We start from the raw sequence: 6,549 nt of genomic DNA, 5'->3' as shown, positions 1-6,549 counted from the left end.
CTCCGGCTTTTCAGCCGAACCACTCGGTACCGAAGGTACCCGAGACATGGGAATATATCCCTCAGTGCTCCCACCATCTTGTGAACCAACGTTCACTGGTGTAGCTTGGGAATTAGCAACATTGTTGCCATTCCCTCCACTGTTATCCGCAACCACATTATTGTTGCCGTTTCTTCCATTGTTGTCCGCAACAACATTATCCTCCCCATCAATTGGCAGTACGGGATGCTCCATTTTTTCTTCAAGGAAATTCGGAGAAGACCACCAACGGGAAAACAAATAAATAAGGTTTTAAGACTGTTGGTACCGTTGGTAGAAAACAAATAATAATCAAATAAAAAATTGACTATTATTTTCTGGAAAGAGGGGAAGAAAAATTGAAGAAATTGGCTAGTGTTTGGTGTTGGGGTTTTGCAAGAGTCGAGTGAGCACTCTCTCCTTAAAACCTTATTTGCCACCTCCCAAAGATGCTAGGAGCGTTGTGGCTTAGGCTTCCCAGGATAAAACTTGCTAATGATTCAATGTTTGAGCACTCAAACAAGGAATCCGGCGAGCAAGACAATGGCTATGAACACAGTAGGCCAAGAAAGAGTAGAAGCACAGAGGTTTTGAGATTGGAAAACAAAAGTTTCGTGCAGTGTTCTTGCTGTTCTCACAGTGTGTAAAACTCTACTGCCTCTACCCTCTCTTATATAGGGTTGAAGGAACCAATAGCCTTTATTATGGCAATTAAAAATGACATTAAAGCTGCCTTCCAACAGCTATAACAGCAGGCCACTACCTGGGAATTGAATTCAGAATTCAAAATTGGAATTAATAGACAATTAAACAATTAATTCCGTAACAGATGAATTCAATCCCCTCAACAGTCAGAACTTTCGGGTTCCAGACCGTTAGCGTACTGGGTTCGGTCTCAACTTTCGACCTCATCCAGTTTCACCGAAGTTTGACATAACTTAGCCCGCAAGGCCAGCCAATTTTCGGACGACATTCGTGCCCCCAGGTGCCGGCGCACACGAGCTCGGGCTTGAATCAAGCCTTTTTCAATCTCTGCTAGTCGGAATTTGATTTGCACCCCCCCCCCCCCCCCCGCGCGAGAGAGCCTCTATGTTATACAATTCTACAAGCTTCAAAAGAGCTCTTGTATATAAGGGGGGAAAATCTTCATTCCAAAGCAATGTGGGACAGAAGCTCACTTTTTCCCTTCATTTTCCAACTCAAATGGGTCTACTTTGAGAATCAATATCTCATTCACCCATTATCCGTTTTGAGCGTACAATATATCGATCTCTTCGTCTCACTACGAAGAATCCGAATCCACTTTGACCCGACCCAAATCGGAAGTGGACCCCACTGATAATTGTACCACAAAATAGCCACTTAACATGCCATTTTATGCCATTTTTAAGCTATTTTTTCCAACAGGTTTTGTGTCATTGCCTTGAATGATGATGAGGTTAAAATCTGATAAATTTTCTTTTTCTTAGCTGTGAGCATTTACTCTTAGCTTATTCATATTGTGTTCATCTGAAATACTGTTTCTGCCTTTCTTACGATTTGGTATTCAGAGATTCATTGATTTCATTGAGAGGTCCTTTGTGTCATTTCCTTCAAATGGGTGTGCTTTAAGAGAAAAATCTGCTCCCCCTTTAATCAAAGGTTATCTTTTGCTACAAAGATCTCTTTCTGCCCTCTCATTAATGAGTCTTATTCTTTTCTTTATTTAATTATCTTTATTTAGTCTGTACTTCATTGCCAATTGAAGGAACTGAAAAGACCACACCTCTGTACTTCCTTGGTGGATTGTTCAGCATATAGCGATTTGGGTCAAGTAAAGTTGGCTTCAAATTTGCTCCGGCCCTCACTATCTGGTTCTTTAGTTTGGGGTCGATTGGAATTTACAACCTGTTTAAGTATGATGTTTCTGTGGTAAGGGCATTGAATCCAGCTTACATCTTTCTTTTCTTCTCGAAGAATTTCAGTAAGGCATCGTCAGCTCTGGGTGGTATCAAATAAATATAAAATAAAAAAAAATTATAATACTTCTACTTTTTTAAAAAAAAATGTTACCTTTACGCGTCCAAACCGATGTTAACCAAACAGTGACTTTGGCGTTTTGACCATGGTCAAAACGCCAAAGTCAGCGGATTTGTCAAAATTTTGACGGATCCGTTAATAACCAAACGTGCCCAAACACAAACGGATTCTTAAGATATGTTAAACATTCCTATTCCTAAGACTACGTTATCACCTACAACCAAGTACTAAGTATAATTTTCAAGTTGATGTGTTGTTTTCTAGGGAAAGAATGCTTCTTTTGTCAGAAACTACTCTTTCCACTACTTTCCCCATAGATTGCATGTTCTTCTTATCACTTTTATTCATAGAACCTTTTTCAACTGTCCGCTGCAATATCCTTATTGGAATGCCACCCAAATCGAAATCTTCTTTCAAAGACCTCGTTAGAAACCTAAAATCTGTATCTGACATCTGGCTTTTTCCGCTTACAAACGCGACAAATGTTGGCGGTCTCGCTTTCACCTGAGTGAAGTACTTAATCTTGGGTTGAGCGGCGTGATCTTTCCATGAATGTCTGCTCATCACCTACCATGTCATTGGAACACGATAAGCATAGAGTAGTACCTCGGGGAAATTGTGATCTGCAAATGAATTTGAATGGACCTCGGATCAAATTCGTGTGTTGTACTAACAGAGGAAAATAAATAAAGTGTGAATGCTCAAACACCTCTCACGTTCCCATCACAAAAGTAAAATTGTTGCGTGCTGACAAACCTGGGGTATTACTGTCTGAATTTTTTTGGGAACAGCTTTGACGACACTCTGGTAGAGTTTCGAGTTCTGTTTCCCTCTAAGAAGATCCATCTTGTTTACAACCACAACCAGACCTCGCCATTCCTCCACAGCTCTCCTTGCAATGACTACTTGAACATGCTTCATGCTCCGCCTATCTCTGGCAATCTAGTCACCATAGAATGATTAAGCTAGTTAGCAGAAAGCAATCTCATATAAATAATGAACAAAGGGTTTGTTTCTGAAAACAAATGCTTGTAATAATCAGGCATTATATACTTTAGGAAATCACTCGAGGAGATATTTACCAATATAAATGATTTTCATTAAATTAACAAATAGGACAAACAATTCTTTTAAAAATCATTAAGGTATGTTGCTTCAGAACATGTCATAAAAAGTTGGATTTGGACCAAGACTGCAACACTGTCAAATCATGATACAAGGTCATGTGGAGGAAGATATTGCAATCATATCTCTATTGTCATAGTTTTTTTTTTTTTTTTTTTTTTTTTTTTTTTGTTTCTTCTTCTTCTTGTTATTAATTTTAAGGCTTACACACAGAAGAATATAAAATAATGATTCACATACTTCCTCAACATCGAGGACAAATGCAACTACATGAGCTCGCATTAGGTGCTTCCTTGATTGCACTACACTCAAAGATGCAGGTCCCTTTTCCTGCTTTGTCCTTTCCAACCAACCTGCGGTATCAACCTGGAAATGAAATAGAACTACACATTACTCAACACATAATTACGAAATAGAATTTGAAAACGCAAAACTTCACAGATGGAAAAAATATGTGATTCAGAGATAAAACATATAATAACTAAAAGACAAGAAGGCAAGGCCATTTAATTGCAGAGTACAATTATTTATCAAATCTTTTGCTCAGTAACTTCAAATGTGTATAGTGTCTTTGAATGTACAATATCGACCAAGGGATATTAAAGATAAAGATTGAAGGGCATAATGGTGTTTTTTGTGTGTGTACAGAAACTTTATATATACTCCACTTATTGATTTTAGGGGCTATATGGTTTTTATTTGTGACCAGCTTGAATATACTTTAAAAAACGTACAGAAGGACATCATATCCAAGTAATAATTTATTCGCATAATTGATCAACCTTGTACTTGAAGGGATATTATGAAAGAGAATGGTCCTTGTAAATAGAGACAGAAGACAACTAAATCGTACCAAATAAATAGTTCTCCCTTCATAATGAAATTGTGTTCAGATTGAATTTCTAGTCAAACCGGCTTCTGGCCAAACCAAAACACGGTTCTGTTGTAATATTGCATTCAACAACGTGGTCTTTCCAACATTTGGCCGCCCTACAATTGCCAACTGTAATGGCAACTTGGCTTCCATGTTATCTGAAGATTCTTTCTCCTGATTATCTTCATCTTCATAATCTATGTTTTGTAAAATGTCAAAATCATTCATCAATAAAACTTTATTAGCTAGTGCAGTCTCTGTAGCTATGAACATGTCAATTTCAACACACAACTTCATTGAAAACTGCTCTTGTAATTAATCATAGATTAATTAAAAAGAGGGGAAGATTCAAAGGTGTGAACAATGCATAATTCATAAATTTGCAACACATAAATGTAAAGTCCACCAAAACTTTGGCAAAGTAAAAGACACAGCGAGCCGAATCACCAAACATATTGGAGTATTTTCACATCTTAAACAAAAATTTCTGCCCTCAGAATCCCAATGTAATATATGTGGCAAAAAGAATTTGACAAATGTTGTTAAAGATTTTTCAATTTCTTTAAACCGTAGAGTTATATTTTCTTTTGACTCCCCTAACAAGATCTTAGGTTAATCTGACCATGATTATTATTCAGACTCTTAAGTTAAGCACTTATGCATTAGAGCCTTACACTTAGCAACACATATTGAACCTAGTGGTTGAAATTTGAAAACAATATTTTAGATGTTTGGCAACTAATTATAAGAATAGAAAAATTAAGGTTTTGACAAATAAATAAAAATTTACTATATCCAATTCATAAGTTGGAAATTTTATTCTCATTTCAATTATTCCATATATGGATAATTCAGGCTAGATATAGTTAACCCTTTTGCATGCTAAAGGTCCTCAAAGTCACTTTGCCGATTCATATTGCAAATGGGTAAAACAATGTTCAACTCTGAACTGTGATCTGTGGAAGGAATTTTTTCATAACCTACCTCAATGTTCAGATAAGTTCTTTCCAGGATTTGAACCCACAACCTAGCAGACAATAGGGGAGGAAATGACACCAAATGCAATACCAATAAGCAAAATGGGGACACAAATGAAATGCTCTAGAAGCTCCAACATGTAGTAGCTCACAAAATTTTAAATTAAAAAATTAAAACTGATATGTTGTAAAGAAAGAAAGCATCAAATATCATAAAGGCTTCAAAATCATCATAAACTCCGATGAAGTGCCTTACCATTTAAGTTTTGAAGAACATAATCCTGATGTAATGGCCGCAGTGTTTCATGAAGTTCAGTCTTGCCAAATCAAGTTTCAGCAGATAAAGCAATAGGATCTCCAAATCCTAATCTATATGCCTCACCTGCAGCGGCAGCGAGAGAACCATCACTATCAAAAAGTGCTTCAGCTTTATTCATTACCACAATAATCTTAATCCCAGAAGCATGTTTCCACAGCCACGACCCAACATCTATATCCATTGGTTGCAATCCCTCTCTAGTTAAAAAAAAAAAAATAGTACAAAAGGATTTTAAATGTATAAACTGAAGAAGGAAGAAAAAACAAACAATTAAAAAGAAGCAATGTCCTGCAGTCACATTCAAGCAACCTAGTAGTCTAGTACAAGCTCCAAGTGTTTAAGTTTTCACATATATTATTAGTCATCATATGTAATAAGACTAGAAAAGTCAGCACATATTCATCTAGCTAATGTCTAGTTATGCAATAGACATACATAGAGTACATTTTAGAAATAATGATAAATTATTTCTTCAAAAAAAAAAAAAGAAATAATGATAAATTACAGTCATCTTATATTTAACATGCTCTGTCTTCATCAAATCTAAACCCATCCAGGTCTACCTTCATTTTTTTCTCAGTTACTGGGATGTATCATTTGTTCCAACTTCATTGAAGTAATGTTTTAGTCAATAAGGACATTATTATACAGAACAATTAATATGCTAAAATTTGATGATGAGTCTACCATATCGTGCATCAATTAAGAAGAGTGCAAACTGAGATCTTGCCAGCACATTCCCAGTCATTTCTGCAGTAGTTTGAAGAACTGAACCAGAGGAAGACTCTACCTCTAAGCCAGCAGAATCCAACACCCTAAACCGCAAATCACCCAATTTCGTAATCCCATCACGAATATCTCGAGTAACATGGTCAGTAGGCTTGTTGTACACAAGGGCCTCCCGCCTTCGTATCAACCTACAATATCACATACCAACATTTACAAGACAACCATATTAATAAAATAACATGGTTAATGACTATAGATAAAGAATATCATAGCAATACCAACCGATTAAACAAAGCGAATTTTCCAACATTAGGTCGTCCAATTATAATAATAGTTGGAAGTTTGTCAATAGCAATCTTAGTGAAATCAACAGATTCTTCTGTGCAGTATTTAAGTTTAGGCTCATCAGCACTACTGTCACCAAAATTTGACTTTTCATCTTTCATTTCTCCAGTCAAAAGAGTGCAGAATCTTCTGACATTCGGAAA

General features: G+C 36.4%; 1 pseudogene; it reads right to left on the bottom strand.

The window, feature by feature from the left end:
* Positions 1-2,250: 2,250 nt before the first annotated feature.
* LOC109147526 lies at positions 2,251-6,549 on the bottom strand (annotated as a pseudogene).

This window comes from Ipomoea nil, unplaced genomic scaffold, assembly GCF_001879475.1.
Source record: "Ipomoea nil cultivar Tokyo-kokei standard unplaced genomic scaffold, Asagao_1.1 scaffold2014, whole genome shotgun sequence".
Taxonomy (NCBI): Eukaryota; Viridiplantae; Streptophyta; class Magnoliopsida; order Solanales; family Convolvulaceae; genus Ipomoea; species Ipomoea nil.
This window is presented reverse-complemented; position numbering and strand designations above follow the sequence as displayed.